Here is a 25476-nt window from a genome sequence, read left to right as displayed (position 1 = left end):
ATCAGAAGCCGGTGGGAGTGTCATCCTTTGGCTGATGAAGATTTTTCTCTACATGGCTCAGTGACTTTTGTCTCAAATCAAGCAATATGGCATAACTAAGATATGCAAGGGCAAATTAATCAGTTATATTGCTGCTCAAACATAGAGGGCACTAGGTGTTACTAGAAGAAGAAGAAGATATGTGCTCCCCTCTCATTAGTGCACACTGAAGTAAAAAAAATGGAGAATTTCTAAGGACCAGAGCACAAGTAATGGATCTCTGCATTCTTATTGCATCTTTTCTTATTTCCAAATATTTGACATACTTCTGATTTGATAAGTTTAAAAATGAGTTTAAACAAAGGACACCACTGAAGATGATGGAATTTATATGAATTTTAAATGAAGATTTGCAATACTCATACATTGAATGAAAATGGAGCTTTGAACAAAAGGAAAATAAACAATGTTAGCTCCCACGAGATATGAACTCAGATGACTAGATTCAAAGTCCAGGGTGCTAACAATTACACCATGGAACCCTCACCTGAGCAATGGCATCTACTGAAGTGCGCTCATCTTTTAAATGCAAAGAAAAGAAATTCAATACTTTATATATATTATTTCAAGTTTCTAATAAGCTCAGGGATGCAATAGGTATTATGTAGAATATTTGTCCAAAACCAATGATAATATATAAAAAGTAACCTATTTTTTAAAGGAGAAGATAGATACTAGAAACCTAAATGCCTAGGACCAATTTCAGTTGGAGCATCACCCCTTATGTTATCCTAGCATTGAATTGACAGTTTTTCTGTATTTCCATATTTGCATATCAGCCACTTACAATTGTTTCAAGCTTTATAACGGAGGGCTGCCTTTTTTATAGACCAAGGATGAAAGTCTCTTGTGAGTTGAGTCTCATAATGACATCACAATTTGTAAATTAAGCTATAGTATGATTACAGAGTGTAGACTAAATAAAAAGTGCTTTCCTATGGATTGAAGTTTGTATTTTCTTAAGCTTTGCATTCCAAAATGGGCTAGCATTCTTTATTTCCAATGGGCACATTAAGCTACTTCCCCAATATATATTTTTTTGTGTTAAAAGTTATTCATACACAACTTGGTAAAACATACTAAATTTAATACATAATGGATTACATCCTGGGATTATCTTTTTCAACAATCTGTAAATTTACAATTAAAAATTGTGTATTAGATTTTTTAGATTGATTTTGCTTAGATTTGCATATACCTCTTGTCTAAATTGTCTATTTTTATACTATTAGTAGATGCCTTAATCTTTGTTATTATCCTATCTAATATTTATTTTTATTTTGTAATGTGGAAAGAAACTGGAGCATTTTTATGATACCCATGCTTCAAGTGACTCTATGGCTTAAGCTTTTTTTTGAAAAATGAAATGCTATAAAAACAAAATATGATCTGTGCTTTGAGGTACATTTTCCAGTTTTGTGTTTGCTGGCAGTAATATCTGTGGCCTGTTAGCTCAGTTGGTTAGAGCGTGGTGCTAATAACGCCAAGGTCACGGGTTCGATCCCCGTATGGGCCATTTGCTTTTCTTGATGGACAAGAATGGAATAAGCTCATCGTGGAGTGCATGAATACTTGAAAACATCATAGACACATATATCACAAAATCTTTTCAAATACATATCAGAAGCCAGTGGGAGTGTCATCCTTTGGCTGATGAAGATTTTTCTCTACATGGCTCAGTGACTTTTGTCTCAAATCAAGCAATATGACATAACTAAGATATGCAAGGGCAAATTAATCAGTTATTATATTGCTGCTCAAACATAGAGGGCACTAGGTGTTACTGGAAGAAGAAGAAGATATGTGCTCCCCTCTCATTAGTGCACACTGAAGTAAAAAAAATGGAGAATTTCTAAAGACCAGAGCACAAGTAATGGATCTCTGCATTCTTATTGCATCTTTTCTTATTTCCAAATATTTGACATACTTCTGATTTGATAAGTTTAAAAATGAGTTTAAACAAAGGACACCACTGAAGATGATGGAATTTATATGAATTTTAAATGAAGATTTGCAATACTCATACATTGAATGAAAATGGAGCTTTGAACAAAAGGAAAATAAACAATGTTAGCTCCCACGAGATATTAACTCAGATTACTAGATTCAAAGTCCAGGGTGCTAACAATTACACCATGGAACCCTCACCTGAGCAATGGCATCTACTGAAGTGCGCTCATCTTTTAAATGCAAAGAAAAGAAATTCAATACTTTATATATATTATTTCAAGTTTCTAATAAGCTCAGGGATGCAATAGGTATTATGTAGAATATTTGTCCAAACCCAATGATAATATATAAAAAGTAACCTATTTTTTAAAGGAGAAGATAGATACTAGAAACCTAAATGCCTAGGACCAATTTCAGTTGGAGCATCACCCCTTATGTTATCCTAGCATTGAATTGACAGTTTTTCTGTATATCCATATTTGCATATCAGCCACTTACAATTGTTTCAAGCTTTATAACAGAGGACTGCCTTTTTTATAGACCAAGGATGAAAGTCTCTTGTGAGTTGAGTCTGATAATGACATCACAATTTGTAAATTAAGCTATAGTATGATTACAGAGTGTAGACTGAATAAAAAGTGCTTTCCTATGGATTGAAGTTTGTATTTTCTTAAGCTTTGCATTCCAAAATGGGCTAGCATTCTTTATTTCCAATGGGCACATTAAGCTACTTCCCCAATATATATTTTTTTGTGTTAAAAGTTATTCATACACAACTTGGTAAAACATACTAAATTTAATACATAATGGATTACATCCTGGGATTATCCTTTTCAACAATCTGTAAATTTACAATTAAAAATTGTGTATTAGATTTTTTAGATTGATTTTGCTTAGATTTGCATATACTCCTTGTCTAAATGGTCTATTTTTATACTATTAGTAGATGCCTTAATCTTTGTTATTATCCTATCTAATATTTATTTTTATTTTGTAATGTGGAAAGAAACTGGAGCATTTTTATGATACCCATGCTTCAAGTGACTCTATGGCTTAAGCTTTTTTTTGAAAAATGAAATGCTATAAAAACAAAATATGATCTGTGCTTTGAGGTACATTTGCCAGTTTTGTGTTTGCTCGCAGTGATATTTGTGGCCGGTTAGCTCAGTTGGTTAGAGCGTGGTGCTAATATCGCCAAGGTCACGGGTTCGATCCCAGTATGGGCCATTTGCTTTTCTTGATGGACAAGAATGGAATAAGATCATTGGTGGAGTGCATGAATACTTGAAAACATCATAGACACATATATCACAAAATCTCTTCAAATACATATCAGAAGCAAGTGGGAGTGTCATCCTTTGGCTGATGAAGATTTTTCTCTACATGGCTCAGTGACTTTTGTCTCAAATCAAGCAATATGGCATAACTAAGATATGCAAGGGCAAATTAATCAGTTATTATATTGCTGCTCAAATATAGAGGGCACTAGGTGTTACTAGAAGAAGAAGAAGATATGTGCTCCCCTCTCATTAGTGCACACTGAAGTAAAAAAAATGGAGAATCTCTAAAGACCCGAGCACAAGTAATGGATCTCTGCATTCTTATTGCATCTTTTCTTATTTCCAAATATTTGACATACTTCTGATTTGATAAGTTTAAAAATGAGTTTAAACAAAGGACACCACTGAAGATGATGGAATTTATAAGAATTTTAAATGAAGATTTGCAATACTCATACATTGAATGAAAATGGAGCTTTGAACAATAGGAAAATAAACAATGTTAGCTCCCACGAGATATGAATTCAGATTACTAGATTCAAAGTCACGGGTGATAACAATTACACCACGGAACCCTCACCTGAGCAATGGCATCTACTGAAGTGCGATCATCTTTTAAATGCAAAGAAAAGAAATTCAATACTTTATATATATTATTTCAAGTTTCTAATAAGCTCAGGGATGCAATAGGTATTATGTAGATTATTTGTCCAAACCCAATGATAATATATAAAAAGTAACCTATTTTTTAAAGGAGAAGATAGATACTAGAAACCTAAATGCCTAGGACCAATTTCAGTTGGAGCATCACCCCTTATGTTATCCTAGCATTGAATTGACAGTTTTTCTGTATTTCCATATTTGCATATCAGCCACTTACAATTGTTTCAAGCTTTATAACAGAGGACTGCCTTTTTTATAGACCAAGGATGAAAGTCTCTTGTGAGTTAAGTCTGAAAATGACATCACAATTTGTAAATTAAGCTATAGTATGATTACAGAGTGTAGACTGAATAAAAAGTGCTTTCCTATGGATTGAAGTTTGTATTTTCTTAAGCTTTGCATTCCAAAATGGGCTAGCATTCTTTATTTCCAATAGGCACATTAAGCTACTTCCCCAATATTTATTTTTTTGTGTTAAAAGTTATTCATACGCAACTTGGTAAAACATACTAAATTTAATACATAATGGATTACATCCTGGATTATCTTTTTCAACAATCTGTAAATTTACAATTAAAAATTGTGTATTAGATTTTTTAGATTGATTTTGCTTAGATTTGCATATACTCCTTGTCTAAATTGTCTATTTTTATACTATTAGTAGATGCCTTAATCTTTGTTATTATCCTATCTAATATTTATTTTTATTTTGTAATGTGGAAAGAAACTGGAGCATTTTTATGATACCCATGCTTCAAGTGACTCTATGGCTTAAGCTTTTTTTAAAAAAATGAAATGCTATAAAAACAAAATATGATCTGTGCTTTGAGGTACATTTGCCAGTTTTGTGTTTTCTTGCAGGAATATCTGTGGCAGGTTAGCTCAGTTGGTTAGAGTGTGGTGCTAATAACACCAAGGTCACGGGTTCAATACCCGTATGGGCCATTTGCTTTTCTTGATGGACAAGAATGGAATAAGCTCATCGGTGGAGTGCATGAATACTTGAAAACATCATAGACACATATATCACAAAATCTCTTCAAATACATATCAGAAGCCAGTGGGAGTGTCATCCTTTGGCTGATGAAGATTTTTCTCTACATGGCTCAGTGACTTTTGTCTCAAATCAAGCAATATGGCATAACTAAGATATGCAAGGGCAAATTAATCAGTTATATTGCTGCTCAAACATAGAGGGCACTAGGTGTTACTAGAAGAAGAAGAAGATATGTGCTCCCCTCTCATTAGTGCACACTGAAGTAAAAAAAATGGAGAATTTCTAAGGACCAGAGCACAAGTAATGGATCTCTGCATTCTTATTGCATCTTTTCTTATTTCCAAATATTTGACATACTTCTGATTTGATAAGTTTAAAAATGAGTTTAAACAAAGGACACCACTGAAGATGATGGAATTTATATGAATTTTAAATGAAGATTTGCAATACTCATACATTGAATGAAAATGGAGCTTTGAACAAAAGGAAAATAAACAATGTTAGCTCCCACGAGATATGAACTCAGATGACTAGATTCAAAGTCCAGGGTGCTAACAATTACACCATGGAACCCTCACCTGAGCAATGGCATCTACTGAAGTGCGCTCATCTTTTAAATGCAAAGAAAAGAAATTCAATACTTTATATATATTATTTCAAGTTTCTAATAAGCTCAGGGATGCAATAGGTATTATGTAGAATATTTGTCCAAAACCAATGATAATATATAAAAAGTAACCTATTTTTTAAAGGAGAAGATAGATACTAGAAACCTAAATGCCTAGGACCAATTTCAGTTGGAGCATCACCCCTTATGTTATCCTAGCATTGAATTGACAGTTTTTCTGTATTTCCATATTTGCATATCAGCCACTTACAATTGTTTCAAGCTTTATAACGGAGGGCTGCCTTTTTTATAGACCAAGGATGAAAGTCTCTTGTGAGTTGAGTCTCATAATGACATCACAATTTGTAAATTAAGCTATAGTATGATTACAGAGTGTAGACTAAATAAAAAGTGCTTTCCTATGGATTGAAGTTTGTATTTTCTTAAGCTTTGCATTCCAAAATGGGCTAGCATTCTTTATTTCCAATGGGCACATTAAGCTACTTCCCCAATATATATTTTTTTGTGTTAAAAGTTATTCATACACAACTTGGTAAAACATACTAAATTTAATACATAATGGATTACATCCTGGGATTATCTTTTTCAACAATCTGTAAATTTACAATTAAAAATTGTGTATTAGATTTTTTAGATTGATTTTGCTTAGATTTGCATATACCTCTTGTCTAAATTGTCTATTTTTATACTATTAGTAGATGCCTTAATCTTTGTTATTATCCTATCTAATATTTATTTTTATTTTGTAATGTGGAAAGAAACTGGAGCATTTTTATGATACCCATGCTTCAAGTGACTCTATGGCTTAAGCTTTTTTTTGAAAAATGAAATGCTATAAAAACAAAATATGATCTGTGCTTTGAGGTACATTTTCCAGTTTTGTGTTTGCTGGCAGTAATATCTGTGGCCTGTTAGCTCAGTTGGTTAGAGCGTGGTGCTAATAACGCCAAGGTCACGGGTTCGATCCCCGTATGGGCCATTTGCTTTTCTTGATGGACAAGAATGGAATAAGCTCATCGTGGAGTGCATGAATACTTGAAAACATCATAGACACATATATCACAAAATCTTTTCAAATACATATCAGAAGCCAGTGGGAGTGTCATCCTTTGGCTGATGAAGATTTTTCTCTACATGGCTCAGTGACTTTTGTCTCAAATCAAGCAATATGACATAACTAAGATATGCAAGGGCAAATTAATCAGTTATTATATTGCTGCTCAAACATAGAGGGCACTAGGTGTTACTGGAAGAAGAAGAAGATATGTGCTCCCCTCTCATTAGTGCACACTGAAGTAAAAAAAATGGAGAATTTCTAAAGACCAGAGCACAAGTAATGGATCTCTGCATTCTTATTGCATCTTTTCTTATTTCCAAATATTTGACATACTTCTGATTTGATAAGTTTAAAAATGAGTTTAAACAAAGGACACCACTGAAGATGATGGAATTTATATGAATTTTAAATGAAGATTTGCAATACTCATACATTGAATGAAAATGGAGCTTTGAACAAAAGGAAAATAAACAATGTTAGCTCCCACGAGATATTAACTCAGATTACTAGATTCAAAGTCCAGGGTGCTAACAATTACACCATGGAACCCTCACCTGAGCAATGGCATCTACTGAAGTGCACTCATCTTTTAAATGCAAAGAAAAGAAATTCAATACTTTATATATATTATTTCAAGTTTCTAATAAGCTCAGGGATGCAATAGGTATTATGTAGAATATTTGTCCAAACCCAATGATAATATATAAAAAGTAACCTATTTTTTAAAGGAGAAGATAGATACTAGAAACCTAAATGCCTAGGACCAATTTCAGTTGGAGCATCACCCCTTATGTTATCCTAGCATTGAATTGACAGTTTTTCTGTATATCCATATTTGCATATCAGCCACTTACAATTGTTTCAAGCTTTATAACAGAGGACTGCCTTTTTTATAGACCAAGGATGAAAGTCTCTTGTGAGTTGAGTCTGATAATGACATCACAATTTGTAAATTAAGCTATAGTATGATTACAGAGTGTAGACTGAATAAAAAGTGCTTTCCTATGGATTGAAGTTTGTATTTTCTTAAGCTTTGCATTCCAAAATGGGCTAGCATTCTTTATTTCCAATGGGCACATTAAGCTACTTCCCCAATATATATTTTTTTGTGTTAAAAGTTATTCATACACAACTTGGTAAAACATACTAAATTTAATACATAATGGATTACATCCTGGGATTATCCTTTTCAACAATCTGTAAATTTACAATTAAAAATTGTGTATTAGATTTTTTAGATTGATTTTGCTTAGATTTGCATATACTCCTTGTCTAAATGGTCTATTTTTATACTATTAGTAGATGCCTTAATCTTTGTTATTATCCTATCTAATATTTATTTTTATTTTGTAATGTGGAAAGAAACTGGAGCATTTTTATGATACCCATGCTTCAAGTGACTCTATGGCTTAAGCTTTTTTTTGAAAAATGAAATGCTATAAAAACAAAATATGATCTGTGCTTTGAGGTACATTTGCCAGTTTTGTGTTTGCTCGCAGTGATATTTGTGACCGGTTAGCTCAGTTGGTTAGAGCGTGGTGCTAATATCGCCAAGGTCACGGGTTCGATCCCAGTATGGGCCATTTGCTTTTCTTGATGGACAAGAATGGAATAAGATCATTGGTGGAGTGCATGAATACTTGAAAACATCATAGACACATATATCACAAAATCTCTTCAAATACATATCAGAAGCAAGTGGGAGTGTCATCCTTTGGCTGATGAAGATTTTTCTCTACATGGCTCAGTGACTTTTGTCTCAAATCAAGCAATATGGCATAACTAAGATATGCAAGGGCAAATTAATCAGTTATTATATTGCTGCTCAAATATAGAGGGCACTAGGTGTTACTAGAAGAAGAAGAAGATATGTGCTCCCCTCTCATTAGTGCACACTGAAGTAAAAAAAATGGAGAATCTCTAAAGACCCGAGCACAAGTAATGGATCTCTGCATTCTTATTGCATCTTTTCTTATTTCCAAATATTTGACATACTTCTGATTTGATAAGTTTAAAAATGAGTTTAAACAAAGGACACCACTGAAGATGATGGAATTTATAAGAATTTTAAATGAAGATTTGCAATACTCATACATTGAATGAAAATGGAGCTTTGAACAATAGGAAAATAAACAATGTTAGCTCCCACGAGATATGAATTCAGATTACTAGATTCAAAGTCACGGGTGATAACAATTACACCACGGAACCCTCACCTGAGCAATGGCATCTACTGAAGTGCGATCATCTTTTAAATGCAAAGAAAAGAAATTCAATACTTTATATATATTATTTCAAGTTTCTAATAAGCTCAGGGATGCAATAGGTATTATGTAGATTATTTGTCCAAACCCAATGATAATATATAAAAAGTAACCTATTTTTTAAAGGAGAAGATAGATACTAGAAACCTAAATGCCTAGGACCAATTTCAGTTGGAGCATCACCCCTTATGTTATCCTAGCATTGAATTGACAGTTTTTCTGTATTTCCATATTTGCATATCAGCCACTTACAATTGTTTCAAGCTTTATAACAGAGGACTGCCTTTTTTATAGACCAAGGATGAAAGTCTCTTGTGAGTTAAGTCTGAAAATGACATCACAATTTGTAAATTAAGCTATAGTATGATTACAGAGTGTAGACTGAATAAAAAGTGCTTTCCTATGGATTGAAGTTTGTATTTTCTTAAGCTTTGCATTCCAAAATGGGCTAGCATTCTTTATTTCCAATAGGCACATTAAGCTACTTCCCCAATATTTATTTTTTTGTGTTAAAAGTTATTCATACGCAACTTGGTAAAACATACTAAATTTAATACATAATGGATTACATCCTGGATTATCTTTTTCAACAATCTGTAAATTTACAATTAAAAATTGTGTATTAGATTTTTTAGATTGATTTTGCTTAGATTTGCATATACTCCTTGTCTAAATTGTCTATTTTTATACTATTAGTAGATGCCTTAATCTTTGTTATTATCCTATCTAATATTATTTTTTATTTTGTAATGTGGAAAGAAACTGGAGCATTTTTATGATACCCATGCTTCAAGTGACTCTATGGCTTAAGCTTTTTTTTGAAAAATGAAATGCTATAAAAACAAAATATGATCTGTGCTTTGAGGTACATTTGCCAGTTTTGTGTTTGCTTGCAGTAACATCTGTGGCCGGTTAGCTCAGTTGGTTAGAGCGTGGTGCTAATAACGCCAAGGTCACGGGTTTGATCCCAGTATGGGCCATTTGCTTTTGTGATGGACAAGAATGGAATAAGCTCATCGGTGGAGTGCATGAATACTTGAAAACATCATAGACACATATATCACAAAATCTCTTCAAATACATATCAGAAGCCAGTGGGAGTGTCATCCTTTGGCTGATGAAGATTTTTCTCTACATGGCTCAGTGACTTTTGTCTCAAATCAAGCAATATGGCATAACTAAGATATGCAAGGGCAAATTAATCAGTTATTATATTGCTGCTCAAACATAGAGGGCACTAGGTGTTACTAGAAGAAGAATAAGAAGATATGTGCTCCCCTCTCATTAGTGCACACTGAAGTAAAAAAAAATGGAGAATTTCTAAAGACCAGAGCACAAGTAATGGATCTCTGCATTCTTATTGCATCTTTTCTTGTTTCCAAATATTTGACATACTTCTGATTTGATAAGTTTAATAATGAGTTTAAACAAAGGACACCACTGAAGATGATGGAATTTATATGAATTTTAAATGAAGATTTGCAATACTCATACATTGAATGAAAATGGAGCTTTGAACAAAAGGAAAATAAACAATGTTAGCTCCCACGAGATATGAATTCAAATTACTAGATTCAAAGTCCAGGGTGCTAACAATTACACCATGGAACCCTCACCTGAGCAATGGCATCTACTGTAGTGCGCTCATCTTTTAAATGCAAAGAAAATAAATTCAATACTTTATATATATTATTTCAAGTTTCTAATAAGCTCAGGGATGCAATAGGTATTATGTAGAATATTTGTCCAAACCCAATGATAATATATAAAAAGTAACCTATTTTTTAAAGGAGAAGATAGATACTAGAAACCTAAATGCCTAGAACCAATTTCAGTTGGAGCATCACCCCTTATGTTATCCTAGCATTGAATTGACAGTTTTTCAGTATTTCCATATTTGCATATCAGCCACTTACAATTGTTTCAAGCTTTATAACAGAGGACTGCCTTTTTTATAGACCAAGGGTGAAAGTCTCTTGTGAGTTAAGTCTGATAATGACATCACAATTTGTAAATTAAGCTATAGTATGATTACAGAGTGTAGACTGAATAAAAAGTGCTTTCCTATGGATTGAAGTTTGTATTTTCTTAAGCTTTGCATTCCAAAATGGGCTAGCATTCTTTATTTCCAATGGGCACATTAAGTTACTTCCCCAATATATATTTTTTTGTGTTAAAAGTTATTCATACACAACTTGGTAAAACATACTAAATTTAATACATAATGGATTACATCCTGGGATTATCTTTTTCAACAATCTGTAAATTTACAATTAAAAATTGTGTATTAGATTTTTTAGATTGATTTTGCTTAGATTTGCATATACTCCTTGAATAAATTGTCTATTTTTATACTATTAGTAGATGCCTTAATCTTTGTTATTATCCTATCTAATATTTATTTTTATTTTGTAATGTGGAAAGAAACTGGAGCATTTTTATGATACCCATGCTTCAAGTGACTCTATGGCTTAAGCTTTTTTTTGAAAAATGAAATGCTATAAAAACAAAATATGATCTGTGCTTTGAGGTACATTTGCCAGTTTTGTGTTTGCTTGCAGTAATATCTGTGGCCGGTTAGCTCAGTTGGTTATAGCGTGGTGCTAATAACGCCAAGGTCACGGGTTCGATCCCCGTATGAGCCATTTGCTTTTCTTGATGGACAAGAATGGAATAAGCTCATCGGTGGAGTGCATGAATACTTGAAAACATCATAGACACATATATCACAAAATCTCTTCAAATACATATCAGAAGCCAGTGGGAGTGTCATCCTTTGGCTGATGAAGATTTTTCTCTACATGGCTCAGTGACTTTTGTCTCAAATCAAGCAATATGGCATAACTAAGATATGCAAGGGCAAATTAATCAGTTATTATATTGCTGCTCAAACATAGAGGGCACTAGGTGTTACTAGAAGAAGAAGAAGATATGTGCTCCCCTCTCATTAGTGCACACTGAAGTAAAAAAAATGGAGAATTTCTAAAGACCAGAGCACAAGTAATGGATCTCTGCATTCTTATTGCATCTTTTCTTATTTCCAAATATTTGACATACTTCTGATTTGATAAGTTTAAAAAAGAGTTTAAACAAAGGACACCACTGAAGATGATGGAATTTATATGAATTTTAAATGAAGATTTGCAATACTCATACATTGAATGAAAATGGAGCTTTGAACAAAAGGAAAATAAACAATGTTACCTCCCATGAGATATGAACTCAGATGACTAGATTCAAAGTCCAGGGTGCTAACAATTATACCATTGAACCCTCACCTGAGCAATGGCATCTACTGAAGTGCGCTCATCTTTTAAATGCAAAGAAAAGAAATTCAATACTTTATATATATTATTTCAAGTTTCTAATAAGCTCAGGGATGCAATAGGTATTATGTAGAATATTTGTCCAAACCCAATGATAATATATAAAAAGTAACCTATTTTTTAAAGGAGAAGATAGATACTAGAAACCTAAATGCCTAGGACCAATTTCAGTTGGAGCATCACCCCTTATGTTATCCTAGCATTGAATTGACAGTTTTTCTGTATTTCCATATTTGCATATCAGCCACTTACAATTGTTTCAAGCTTTATAACAGAGGACTGCCTTTTTTATAGACCAAGGATGAAAGTCTCTTGTGAGTTAAGTCTGATAATGACATCACAATTTGTAAATTAAGCTATAGTATGATTACAGAGTGAAGACTGAATAAAAAGTGCTTTCCTATGGATTGAAGTTTGTATTTTCTTAAGCTTTGCATTCCAAAATGGGCTAGCATTCTTTATTTCCAATGGGCACATTAAGCTACTTCCCCAATATATATTTTTTTGTGTTAAAAGTTATTCATACACAACTTGGTAAAACATACTAAATTTAATACATAATGGATTACATCCTGGGATTATCTTTTTCAACAATCTGTAAATTTACAATTAAAAATTGTGTATTAGATTTTTTAGATTGATTTTGCTTAGATTTGCATATACTCCTAGTCTAAATTGTCTATTTTTATACAATTAGTAGATGCCTTAATCTTTGTTATTATCCTATCTAATATTTATTTTTATTTTGTAATGTGGAAAGAAACTGGAGCATTTTTATGATACCCATGCTTCAAGTGACTCTATGGCTTCAGCTTTTTTTTGAAAAATGAAATGCTATAAAAACAAAATATGATCTGTGCTTTGAGGTACATTTGCCAGTTTTGTGTATGCTGGCAGTAATATGTGTGGCCTGTTAGCTCGGTTGGTTAGAGTGTGGTGCTAATAACGCCAAGGTCACGGGTTCGATCTCCGTATGGGCCATTTGTTTTTCTTGATGGACAAGAATGGAATAAGCTCATCGGTGAAGTGCATGAATACTTGAAAACATCATAGACACATATATCACAAAATCTCTTCAAATACATATCAGAAGCCAGTGGGAGTGTCATCCTTTGGCTGATGAAGATTTTTCTCTACATGGCTCAGTGACTTTTGTCTCAAATCAAGCAATATGGCATAACTAAGATATGCAAGGGCAAATTAATCAGTTATTATATTGCTGCTCAAACATAGAGGGCACTAGGTGTTACTAGAAGAAGAAGAAGAAGAAGAAGAAGATATGTGCTCCCCTCTCATTAGTGCACACTGAAGTAAAAAAAATGGAGAATTTCTAAAGACCAGAGCACAAGTAATGGATCTCTGCATTCTTATTGCATCTTTTCTTATTTCCAAATATTTGACATACTTCTGATTTGATAAGTTTAAAAATGAGTTTAAACAAAGGACACCACTGAAGATGATGGAATTTATATGAATTTTAAATGAAGATTTGCAATACTCATTCATTGAATGAAAATGGAGCTTTGAACAAAAGGAAAATAAACAATGTTAGCTCCCACGAGATATGAACTCAGATGACTAGATTCAAAGTCCAGGGTGCTAACAATTACACCATGGAACCCTCACCTGAGCAATGGCATCTACTGAAGTGCGCTCATCTTTTAAATGCAAAGAAAAGAAATTCAATACTTTATATATATTATTTCAAGTTTCTAATAAGCTCAGGGATGCAATAGGTATTATGTAGAATATTTGTCCAAACCCAATGATAATATATAAAAAGTAACCTATTTTTTAAAGGAGAAGATAGATACTAGAAACCAAAATGCCTAGGACCAATTTCAGTTGGAGCATCACCCCTTATGTTATCCTAGCATTGAATTGACAGTTTTTCTGTATTTCCATATTTGCATATCAGCCACTTACAATTGTTTCAAGCTTTATAACAGAGGACTGCCTTTTTTATAGACCAAGGATGAAAGTCTCTTGTGAGTTAAGTCTGATAATGACATCACAATTTGTAAATTAAGCTATAGTATGATTACAGAGTGTAGACTGAATAAAAAGTGCTTTCCTATGGATTGAAGTTTGTATTTTCTTAAGCTTTGCATTCCAAAATGGGCTAGCATTCTTTATTTCCAATGGGCACATTAAGCTACTTCCCCAATATATATTTTTTTGTGTTAAAAGTTATTCATACACAACTTGGTAAAACATACTAAATTTAATACATAATGGATTACATCCTGGGATTATCTTTTTCAACAATCTGTAAATTTACAATTAAAAATTGTGTATTAGATTTTTTAGATTGATTTTGCTTAGATTTGCATATACTCCTTGTCTAAATTGTCGATTTTTATACAATTAGTAGATGCCTTAATCTTTGTTATTATCCTATCTAATATTTATTTTTATTTTGTAATGTGGAAAGAAACTGGAGCATTTTTATGATACCCATGCTTCAAGTGACTCTATGGCTTAAGCTTTTTTTTGAAAAATGAAATGCTATAAAAGCAAAATATGATCTGTGCTTTGAGGTACATTTGCCAGTTTTGTGTTTGCTTGCAGCAATATATGCGGCCGGTTAGCTCAGTTGGTTAGAGCGTGGTGCTAATAACGCCAAGGTCACGGGTTCGATCCCCGTATGGGCCATTTTCTTTTCTTGATGGACAAGCATGGAATAAGCTCATTGGTGGAGTGCATGAATACTTAAAAACATCATAGACACATATATCACAAAATCTCTTCAAAAACATATCAGAAGCCAGTGGGAGTGTCATCCTTTGGCTGATGAAGATTTTTCTCTACCTGGCTCAGTGACTTTTGTCTCAAATCAAGCAATATGGCATAACTAAGATATGCAAGGGCAAATTAATCAGTTATTATATTGCTGCTCAAACATAGAGGGCACTAGGTGTTACTAGAAGAAGAAGAAGATATGTGCTCCCCTCTCATTAGTGCACACTGAAGTAAAAAAAATGGAGAATTTCTAAAGACCAGAGCACAAGTAATGGATCTCTGCATTCTTATTGCATCTTTTCTTATTTCCAAATATTTGACATACTTCTGATTTGATAAGTTTAAAAATAAGTTTAAACAAAGGACACCACTGAAGATGATGGAATTTATATGAATTTTAAATGAAGATTTGCAATACTCATACATTGAATGAAAATGGAGCTTTGAACAAAAGGAAAATAAACAATGTTAGATCCCACGAGATATGAACTCAGATTACTAGATTCAAAGTCCAGGGTGCTAACAATTACACCATGGAACCCTCACCTGAGCAATGGCATCTACTGAAGTGCGCTCATCTTTTAAATGCAAAGAAAAGAAATTCAATACTTTATATATATTATTTCAAGTTTCTAATAAGCTCAGGGATGCAATAGGTATTATGTAGAATATTTGTCCAAACCCAATGATAATATATAAAAAGTAACCTATTTTTTAAAGGAGAAGATAGATACTAGAAACCTAAATGCCTAGGACCAATTTCAGTTGGAGCATCACCCCTTATGTTATCCTAGCATTGAATTGACAGTTTTTCTATATTTGCATATTTGCATATCAGCCACTTACAATTGTTTCAAGCTTTATAACAGAGGACTGCCTTTTTTATAGACCAAGGATGAAAGTCTCTTGTGAGTTAAGTCTGATAATGACATCACAATTTGTAAATTAAGCTATAGTATGATTACAGAGTGTAGACTGAATAAAAAGTGCTTTCCTATGGATTGAAGTTTGTATTTTCTTAAGCTTTGCATTCCAAAATGGGCTAGCATTCTTTATTTCCAATGGGCACATTAAGCTACTAGCCCCAATATATATTTTTTTGTGTTAAAAGTTATTCATACACAACTTGGTAAAACATACTAAATTTAATACATAATGGATTACATCCTGGGATTATCTTTTTCAACAATCTGTAAATTTACAATTAAAAATTGTGTATTAGATTTTTTAGATTGATTTTGCTTAGATTTGCATATACTCCTAGTCTAAATTGTCTATTTTTATACTATTACTAGATGCCTTAATATTTGTTATTATCCTATCTAATATTTATTTTTATTTTGTAATGTGGAAAGAAACTGGAGCATTTTTATGATACCCATGCTTCAAGTGACTCTATGGCGTCAGCTTTTTTTTGAAAAATGAAATGCTATAAAAACAAAATATGATCTGTGCTTTGAGGTACATTTGCCAGTTTTGTGTATGCTGGCAGTCATATCTGTGGCCTGTTAGCTCGGTTGGTTAGAGTGTGGTGCTAATAACGCCAAGGTCACGGGTTCGATCCCCGTATGGGCCATTTGCTTTTCTTGATGGACAAGAATGGAATAAGCTCATCGGTGAAGTGCATGAATACTTGAAAACATCATAGACACATATATCTCAAAATCTCTTCAAATACATATCAGAAGCCAGTGGGAGTGTCATCCTTTGGCTGATGAAGATTTTTCTCTACATGGCTCAGTGACTTTTGTCTCAAATCAAGCAATATGGCATAACTAAGATATGCAAGGGCAAATTAATCAGTTATTATATTGCTGATCAAACATAGAGGGCACTAGGTGTTACTAGAAGAAGAAGAAGAAGAAGATATGTGCTCCCCTCTCATTAGTGCACACTGAAGTAAAAAAAATGGAGAATTTCTAAAGACCAGAGCACAAGTAATGGATCTCTGCATTCTTATTGCATCTTTTCTTATTTCCAAATATTTGACATACTTCTGATTTGATAAGTTTAAAAATGAGTTTAAACAAAGGACACCACTGAAGATGATGGAATTTATATGAATTTTAAATAAAGATTTGCAATACTCATTCATTGAATGAAAATGGAGCTTTGAACAAAAGGAAAATAAACAATGTTAGCTCCCACGAGATATGAACTCAGATGACTAGATTCAAAGTCCAGGGTGCTAACAATTACACCATGGAACCCTCACCTGAGCAATGGCATCTACTGAAGTGCGCTCATCTTTTAAATGCAAAGAAAAGAAATTCAATACTTTATATATATTATTTCAAGTTTCTAATAAGCTCAGGGATGCAATAGGTATTATGTAGAATATTTGTCCAAACCCAATGATAATATATAAAAAGTAACCTATTTTTTAAAGGAGAAGATAGATACTAGAAACCAAAATGCCTAGGACCAATTTCAGTTGGAGCATCACCCCTTATGTTATCCTAGCATTGAATTGACAGTTTTTCTGTATTTCCATATTTGCATATCAGCCACTTACAATTGTTTCAAGCTTTATAACAGAGGACTGCCTTTTTTATAGACCAAGGATGAAAGTCTCTTGTGAGTTAAGTCTGATAATGACATCACAATTTGTAAATTAAGCTATAGTATGATTACAGAGTGTAGACTGAATAAAAAGTGCTTTCCTATGGATTGAATTTGTATTTTCTTAAGCTTTGCATTCCAAAATGGGCTAGCATTCTTTATTTCCAATGGGCACATTAAGCTAATTCCCCAATATATATTTTTTTGTGTTAAAAGTTATTCATACACAACTTGGTAAAACATACTAAATTTAATACATAATGGATTACATCCTGGGATTATCTTTTTCAACAATCTGTAAATTTACAATTAAAAATTGTGTATTAGATTTTTTAGATTGATTTTGCTTAGATTTGCATATACTCCTTGTCTAAATTGTCTATTTTTATACTATTACTAGATGCCTTAATCGGTGTTATTATCCTATCTAATATTTATTTTTATTTTGTAATGTGGAAAAAAACTGGAGCATTTTTATGATACCCATGCTTCAAGTGACTCTATGGCTTAAGCTTTTTTTTGAAAAATGAAATGCTATAAAAACAAAATATGATCTGTGCTTTGAGGTACATTTGCCAGTTTTGTGTTTGCTTGCAGCAATATCTGTGGCTGGTTAGCTCAGTTGGTTAGAGCGTGGTGCTAATAACGCCAAGGTCATGGGTTCGATCCCCGTATGGGCCATTTGCTTTTCTTGATGGACAAGAATGGAATAAGCTCATCGGTGGAGTGCATGAATACTTAAAAAAATCATAGACACATATATCACAAAATCTCTTCAAATACATATCAGAAGCCAGTGGGAGTGTCAACTTTTGGCTGATGAAGATTTTGCTCTACATGGCTCAGAGACTTTTGTCTCAAATCAAGCAATATGGCATAACTAAGATATGCAAGGGCAAATTAATCAGTTATTATATTGCTGCTCAAACATAGAGGGCACTAGGTGTTACTAGAAGAAGAAGAAGATATGTGCTCCCCTCTCATTAGTGCACACTGAAGTAAAAAAAATGGAGAATTTCTAAAGACCAGAGCACAAGTAATGGATCTCTGCATTCTTATTGCATCTTTTCTTATTTCCAAATATTTGACATACTTCTGATTTGATAAGTTTAAAAATGAGTTTAAACAAAGGACACCACTGAAGATGATGGAATTTATATGAATTTTAAATGAAGATTTGCAATATTCATACATTGAATGAAAATGGAGCTATGAACAAAAGGAAAATAAACAATGTTAGATCCCACGAGATATGAACTCAGATTACTAGATTCAAAGTCCAGGGTGCTAACAATTACACCATGGAACCCTCACCTGAGCAATGGCATCTACTGAAGTGCGCTCATCTTTTAAATGCAAAGAAAAGAAATTCAATACTTTATATATATTATTTCAAGTTTCTAATAAGCTCAGGGATGCAATAGGTATTATGTAGAATATTTGTCCAAAACCAATGATAATATATAAAAAGTAACCTATTTTTTAAAGGAGAAGATAGATACTAGAAACCTAAATGCCTAGGACAAATTTCAGTTGGAGCATCACCCCTTATGTTATCCTAGCATTGAATTGACAGTTTTTCTGTATTTCCATATTTGCATATCAGCCACTTACAATTGTTTCAAGCTTTATAACAGAGGACTGCCTTTTTTATAGACCAAGGATGAAAGTCTCTTGTGAGTTAAGTCTGATAATGACATCACAATTTGTAAATTAAGCTATAGTATGGTTACAGAGTGAAGACTGAATAAAAAGTGCTTTCCTATGGATTGAAGTTTGTATTTTCTTAAGCTGTGCATTCCAAAATGGGCTAGCATTCTTTATTTCCAATGGGCACATTAAGCTACTTCCCCAATATATATTTTTTTGTGTTAAAAGTTATTCATACACAACTTGGTAAAGCATACTAAATTTAATACATAATGGATTACATCCTGGGATTATCTTTTTCAACAATCTGTAAATTTACAATTAAAAATTGTGTATTAGATTTTTTAGATTGATTTTGCTTAGATTTGCATATACTCCTAGTCTAAATTGTCTATTTTTATACTATTACTAGATGCCTTAATCTTTGTTATTATCCTATCTATTATTTATTTTTATTTTGTAATGTGGAAAGAAACTGGAGCATTTTTATGATACCCATGCTTCAAGTGACTCTATGGCTTAAGCTTTTTTTTGAAAAATGAAATGCTATAAAAACAAAATATGATCTGTGCTTTGAGGTACATTTGCCAGTTTTGTGTTTGCTGGCAGTAATATCTGTGGCCTGTTAGCTCAGTTGGTTAGAGTGTGGTGCTAATAATGCCAAGGTCACGTGTTCGATCCCCGTATGGGCCATTTGCTTTTCTTGATGGACAAGAATGGAATAAGCTCATCGGTGGAGTGCATGAATACTTGAAAACATCATAGATATGAACTCAGATGACTAGATTCAAAGTCCAGGGTGCTAACAATTACACCATGGAACCCTCACCTGAGCAATGGCATCTACTGAAGTGCGCTCATCTTTTAAATGCAAAGAAAAGAAATTCAATACTTTATATATATTATTTCAAGTTTCTAATAAGCTCAGGGATGCAATAGGTATTATGTAGAATATTTGTCCAAACCCAATGATAATATATAAAAAGTAACCTATTTTTTAAAGGAGAAGATAGATACTAGAAACCAAAATGCATAGGACCAATTTCAGTTGGAGCATCACCCCTTATGTTATCCTAGCATTGAATTGACAGTTTTTCTGTATTTCCATATTTGCATATCAGCCACTTACAATTGTTTCAAGCTTTATAACAGAGGACTGCCTTTTTTATAGACCAAGGATGAAAGTCTCTTGTGAGTTAAGTCTGATAATGACATCACAATTTGTAAATTAAGCTATAGTATGATTACAGAGTGTAGACTGAATAAAAAGTGCTTTCCTATGGATTGAATTTGTATTTTCTTAAGCTTTGCATTCCAAAATGGGCTAGCATTCTTTATTTCCAATGGGCACATTAAGCTAATTCCCCAATATATATTTTTTTGTGTTAAAAGTTATTCATACACAACTTGGTAAAACATACTAAATTTAATACATAATGGATTACATCCTGGGATTATCTTTTTCAACAATCTGTAAATTTACAATTAAAAATTGTGTATTAGATTTTTTAGATTGATTTTGCTTAGATTTGCATATACTCCTTGTCTAAATTGTCTATTTTTATACTATTACTAGATGCCTTAATCGGTGTTATTATCCTATCTAATATTTATTTTTATTTTGTAATGTGGAAAAAAACTGGAGCATTTTTATGATACCCATGCTTCAAGTGACTCTATGGCTTAAGCTTTTTTTTGAAAAATGAAATGCTATAAAAACAAAATATGATCTGTGCTTTGAGGTACATTTGCCAGTTTTGTGTTTGCTTGCAGCAATATCTGTGGCTGGTTAGCTCAGTTGGTTAGAGCGTGGTGCTAATAACGCCAAGGTCATGGGTTCGATCCCCGTATGGGCCATTTGCTTTTCTTGATGGACAAGAATGGAATAAGCTCATCGGTGGAGTGCATGAATACTTGAAAACATCATAGACACATATATCACAAAATCTCTTCAAATACATATCAGAAGCCAGTGGGAGTGTCATCCTTTGGCTGATGAAGATTTTTCTCTACATGGCTCAGTGACTTTTGTCTCAAATCAAGCAATATGGCATAACTAAGATATGCAAGGGCAAATTAATCAGTTATTATATTGCTGCTCAAACATAGAGGGCACTAGGTGTTACTAGAAGAAGAAGAAGATATGTGCTCCCCTCTCATTAGTGCACACTGAAGTAAAAAAAATGGAGAATTTCTAAAGACCAGAGCACAAGTAATGGATCTCTGCATTCTTATTGCATCTTTTCTTATTTCCAAATATTTGACATACTTCTGATTTGATAAGTTTAAAAATGAGTTTAAACAAAGGACACCACGGAAGATGATGGAATTTATATGAATTTTAAATGAAGATTTGCAATACTCATACATTGAATGAAAATGGAGCTTTGAACAAAAGGAAAATAAACAATGTTAGCTCCCACGAGATATGAACTCAGATGACTAGATTCAAAGTCCAGGGTGCTAACAATTACACCATGGAACCCTCACCTGAGCAATGGCATCTACTGAAGTGCGCTCATCTTTTAAATGCAAAGAAAAGAAATTCAATACTTTATATATATTATTTCAAGTTTCTAATAAGCTCAGGGATGCAATAGGTATTATGTAGAATATTTGTCCAAAACCAATGATAATATATAAAAAGTAACCTATTTTTTAAAGGAGAAGATAGATACTAGAAACCTAAATGCCTAGGACCAATTTCAGTTGGAGCATCACCCCTTATGTTATCCTAGCATTGAATTGACAGTTTTTCTGTATTTCCATATTTGCATATCAGCCACTTACAAATGTTTCAAGCTTTATAACAGAGGACTGCCTTTTTTATAGACCAAGGATGAAAGTCTCTTGTGAGTTAAATCTGATAATGACATCACAATTTGTAAATTAAGCTATAGTATGATTACAGAGTGTAGACTGAATAAAAAGTGCTTTCCTATGGATTGAAGTTTGTATTTTCTTAAGCTTTGCATTCCAAAATGGGCTAGCATTCTTTATTTCCAATGGGCACATTAAGCTACTTCCCCAATATATATTTTTTTGTGTTAAAAGTTATTCATACACAACTTGGTAAAACATACTAAATTTAATACATAATGGATTACATCCTGGGATTATCTTTTTCAACAATCTGTAAATTTACAATTAAAAATTGTGTATTAGATTTTTTAGATTGATTTTGCTTAGATTTGCATATACTCCTTGTCTAAATTGTCTATTTTTATACTATTAGTTGATGCCTTAATCTTTGTTATTATCCTATCTAATATTTATTTTTATTTTGTAATGTGGATAGAAACTGGAGCATTTTTATGATACCCATGCTTCAAGTGACTCTATGGCTTAAGCTTTTTTTTGAAAAATGAAATGCTATAAAAACAAAATATGATCTGTGCTTTGAGGTACATTTGCCAGTTTTGTGTTTGCTGGCAGTAATATCTGTGGCCTGTTAGCTCAGTTGGTTAGAGTGTGGTGCTAATAATGCCAAGGTCACGTGTTCGATCCCCGTATGGGCCATTTGCTTTTCTTGATGGACAAGAATGGAATAAGCTCATCGGTGGAGTGCATGAATACTTGAAAACATCATAGATATGAACTCAGATGACTAGATTCAAAGTCCAGGGTGCTAACAATTACACCATGGAACCCTCACCTGAGCAATGGCATCTACTGAAGTGCGCTCATCTTTTAAATGCAAAGAAAAGAAATTCAATACTTTATATATATTATTTCAAGTTTCTAATAAGCTCAGGGATGCAATAGGTATTATGTAGAATATTTGTCCAAACCCAATGATAATATATAAAAAGTAACCTATTTTTTAAAGGAGAAGATAGATACTAGAAACCAAAATGCATAGGACCAATTTCAGTTGGAGCATCACCCCTTATGTTATCCTAGCATTGAATTGACAGTTTTTCTGTATTTCCATATTTGCATATCAGCCACTTACAATTGTTTCAAGCTTTATAACAGAGGACTGCCTTTTTTATAGACCAAGGATGAAAGTCTCTTGTGAGTTAAGTCTGATAATGACATCACAATTTGTAAATTAAGCTATAGTATGATTACAGAGTGTAGACTGAATAAAAAGTGCTTTCCTATGGATTGAATTTGTATTTTCTTAAGCTTTGCATTCCAAAATGGGCTAGCATTCTTTATTTCCAATGGGCACATTAAGCTAATTCCCCAATATATATTTTTTTGTGTTAAAAGTTATTCATACACAACTTGGTAAAACATACTAAATTTAATACATAATGGATTACATCCTGGGATTATCTTTTTCAACAATCTGTAAATTTACAATTAAAAATTGTGTATTAGATTTTTTAGATTGATTTTGCTTAGATTTGCATATACTCCTTGTCTAAATTGTCTATTTTTATACTATTACTAGATGCCTTAATCGGTGTTATTATCCTATCTAATATTTATTTTTATTTTGTAATGTGGAAAAAAACTGGAGCATTTTTATGATACCCATGCTTCAAGTGACTCTATGGCTTAAGCTTTTTTTTGAAAAATGAAATGCTATAAAAACAAAATATGATCTGTGCTTTGAGGTACATTTGCCAGTTTTGTGTTTGCTTGCAGCAATATCTGTGGCTGGTTAGCTCAGTTGGTTAGAGCGTGGTGCTAATAACGCCAAGGTCATGGGTTCGATCCCCGTATGGGCCATTTGCTTTTCTTGATGGACAAGAATGGAATAAGCTCATCGGTGGAGTGCATGAATACTTGAAAACATCATAGACACATATATCACAAAATCTCTTCAAATACATATCAGAAGCCAGTGGGAGTGTCATCCTTTGGCTGATGAAGATTTTTCTCTACATGGCTCAGTGACTTTTGTCTCAAATCAAGCAATATGGCATAACTAAGATATGCAAGGGCAAATTAATCAGTTATTATATTGCTGCTCAAACATAGAGGGCACTAGGTGTTACTAGAAGAAGAAGAAGATATGTGCTCCCCTCTCATTAGTGCACACTGAAGTAAAAAAAATGGAGAATTTCTAAAGACCAGAGCACAAGTAATGGATCTCTGCATTCTTATTGCATCTTTTCTTATTTCCAAATATTTGACATACTTCTGATTTGATAAGTTTAAAAATGAGTTTAAACAAAGGACACCACGGAAGATGATGGAATTTATATGAATTTTAAATGAAGATTTGCAATACTCATACATTGAATGAAAATGGAGCTTTGAACAAAAGGAAAATAAACAATGTTAGCTCCCACGAGATATGAACTCAGATGACTAGATTCAAAGTCCAGGGTGCTAACAATTACACCATGGAACCCTCACCTGAGCAATGGCATCTACTGAAGTGCGCTCATCTTTTAAATGCAAAGAAAAGAAATTCAATACTTTATATATATTATTTCAAGTTTCTAATAAGCTCAGGGATGCAATAGGTATTATGTAGAATATTTGTCCAAAACCAATGATAATATATAAAAAGTAACCTATTTTTTAAAGGAGAAGATAGATACTAGAAACCTAAATGCCTAGGACCAATTTCAGTTGGAGCATCACCCCTTATGTTATCCTAGCATTGAATTGACAGTTTTTCTGTATTTCCATATTTGCATATCAGCCACTTACAAATGTTTCAAGCTTTATAACAGAGGACTGCCTTTTTTATAGACCAAGGATGAAAGTCTCTTGTGAGTTAAATCTGATAATGACATCACAATTTGTAAATTAAGCTATAGTATGATTACAGAGTGTAGACTGAATAAAAAGTGCTTTCCTATGGATTGAAGTTTGTATTTTCTTAAGCTTTGCATTCCAAAATGGGCTAGCATTCTTTATTTCCAATGGGCACATTAAGCTACTTCCCCAATATATATTTTTTTGTGTTAAAAGTTATTCATACACAACTTGGTAAAACATACTAAATTTAATACATAATGGATTACATCCTGGGATTATCTTTTTCAACAATCTGTAAATTTACAATTAAAAATTGTGTATTAGATTTTTTAGATTGATTTTGCTTAGATTTGCATATACTCCTTGTCTAAATTGTCTATTTTTATACTATTAGTTGATGCCTTAATCTTTGTTATTATCCTATCTAATATTTATTTTTATTTTGTAATGTGGATAGAAACTGGAGCATTTTTATGATACCCATGCTTCAAGTGACTCTATGGCTTAAGCTTTTTTTTGAAAAATGAAATGCTATAAAAACAAAATATGATCTGTGCTTTGAGGTACATTTGCCAGTTTTGTGTTTACTTGCAGTAATATCTGTGGCCTGTTAGCTCAGTTGGTTAGAGCATGGTGCTAATAACGCCAAGG

General features: G+C 32.8%; 15 non-coding genes across 15 annotated transcripts; all 15 read left to right on the top strand.

Annotated features, from left to right (window-relative positions):
* The first annotated feature begins 1481 nt into the window (after positions 1–1481).
* On the top strand, positions 1482–1555 carry TRNAI-AAU (transfer RNA isoleucine (anticodon AAU)). Its single transcript has one exon. It is a non-coding gene; the product is annotated as a tRNA-Ile (tRNA).
* Positions 1556–3142: 1587 nt separating this feature from the next.
* On the top strand, positions 3143–3216 carry TRNAI-AAU (transfer RNA isoleucine (anticodon AAU)). The gene has a single exon. It is a non-coding gene; the product is annotated as a tRNA-Ile (tRNA).
* Positions 3217–4803: 1587 nt separating this feature from the next.
* On the top strand, positions 4804–4877 carry TRNAI-AAU (transfer RNA isoleucine (anticodon AAU)). The gene has a single exon. It is a non-coding gene; the product is annotated as a tRNA-Ile (tRNA).
* A 1585-nt stretch (positions 4878–6462) lies between these two features.
* Positions 6463–6536, top strand: TRNAI-AAU (transfer RNA isoleucine (anticodon AAU)). The gene has a single exon. It is a non-coding gene; the product is annotated as a tRNA-Ile (tRNA).
* A 1587-nt stretch (positions 6537–8123) lies between these two features.
* TRNAI-AAU (transfer RNA isoleucine (anticodon AAU)) lies at positions 8124–8197 on the top strand. Its single transcript has one exon. It is a non-coding gene; the product is annotated as a tRNA-Ile (tRNA).
* A 1587-nt stretch (positions 8198–9784) lies between these two features.
* On the top strand, positions 9785–9858 carry TRNAI-AAU (transfer RNA isoleucine (anticodon AAU)). Its single transcript has one exon. It is a non-coding gene; the product is annotated as a tRNA-Ile (tRNA).
* Positions 9859–11449: 1591 nt separating this feature from the next.
* On the top strand, positions 11450–11523 carry TRNAI-AAU (transfer RNA isoleucine (anticodon AAU)). Its single transcript has one exon. It is a non-coding gene; the product is annotated as a tRNA-Ile (tRNA).
* A 1588-nt stretch (positions 11524–13111) lies between these two features.
* TRNAI-AAU (transfer RNA isoleucine (anticodon AAU)) lies at positions 13112–13185 on the top strand. The gene has a single exon. It is a non-coding gene; the product is annotated as a tRNA-Ile (tRNA).
* Positions 13186–14785: 1600 nt separating this feature from the next.
* TRNAI-AAU (transfer RNA isoleucine (anticodon AAU)) lies at positions 14786–14859 on the top strand. The gene has a single exon. It is a non-coding gene; the product is annotated as a tRNA-Ile (tRNA).
* A 1589-nt stretch (positions 14860–16448) lies between these two features.
* Positions 16449–16522, top strand: TRNAI-AAU (transfer RNA isoleucine (anticodon AAU)). The gene has a single exon. It is a non-coding gene; the product is annotated as a tRNA-Ile (tRNA).
* A 1593-nt stretch (positions 16523–18115) lies between these two features.
* TRNAI-AAU (transfer RNA isoleucine (anticodon AAU)) lies at positions 18116–18189 on the top strand. The gene has a single exon. It is a non-coding gene; the product is annotated as a tRNA-Ile (tRNA).
* A 1588-nt stretch (positions 18190–19777) lies between these two features.
* TRNAI-AAU (transfer RNA isoleucine (anticodon AAU)) lies at positions 19778–19851 on the top strand. Its single transcript has one exon. It is a non-coding gene; the product is annotated as a tRNA-Ile (tRNA).
* Positions 19852–20941: 1090 nt separating this feature from the next.
* On the top strand, positions 20942–21015 carry TRNAI-AAU (transfer RNA isoleucine (anticodon AAU)). Its single transcript has one exon. It is a non-coding gene; the product is annotated as a tRNA-Ile (tRNA).
* A 1588-nt stretch (positions 21016–22603) lies between these two features.
* On the top strand, positions 22604–22677 carry TRNAI-AAU (transfer RNA isoleucine (anticodon AAU)). The gene has a single exon. It is a non-coding gene; the product is annotated as a tRNA-Ile (tRNA).
* Positions 22678–23767: 1090 nt separating this feature from the next.
* TRNAI-AAU (transfer RNA isoleucine (anticodon AAU)) lies at positions 23768–23841 on the top strand. Its single transcript has one exon. It is a non-coding gene; the product is annotated as a tRNA-Ile (tRNA).
* The last annotated feature ends 1635 nt before the right edge of the window (positions 23842–25476 follow it).

Source organism: Pseudophryne corroboree, chromosome 11 (genome assembly GCF_028390025.1).
Source record: "Pseudophryne corroboree isolate aPseCor3 chromosome 11, aPseCor3.hap2, whole genome shotgun sequence".
NCBI classification, from domain to species: domain Eukaryota; kingdom Metazoa; phylum Chordata; class Amphibia; order Anura; family Myobatrachidae; genus Pseudophryne; species Pseudophryne corroboree.
This window is presented reverse-complemented; position numbering and strand designations above follow the sequence as displayed.